Source organism: Panthera leo, chromosome B3, assembly GCF_018350215.1.
Source record: "Panthera leo isolate Ple1 chromosome B3, P.leo_Ple1_pat1.1, whole genome shotgun sequence".
NCBI lineage: Eukaryota > Metazoa > Chordata > Mammalia > Carnivora > Felidae > Panthera > Panthera leo.
The window spans coordinates 114855114-114855381 of NC_056684.1; positions in this window are offsets into that span (position 1 = coordinate 114855114).

The window sequence follows — 268 nt, forward strand, 5'->3', positions numbered from 1 at the left end:
GTGGCTCAGTCGGTTAAGCGACCGACTTCAGCTCAGGTCCTGATCTCACGGTTTGTGGGTTCGAGCCCCGCGTCGAGCTCTGTGCTGATGGCTCAGAGCCTGGAGCCTGCTTCGGATTCTGTGTCTTCCTCTCTCTCTGCTCCTCCCTCTGCTTGCAGTCTGCCTCTCTCTCTCTCAAAAATAAATAAACATTAAAAAAAATTAAAAACAAATCATACATTGTTGCTATAATAATTTGATAAGGAGTAAAAAAGTGAAATCAAATATA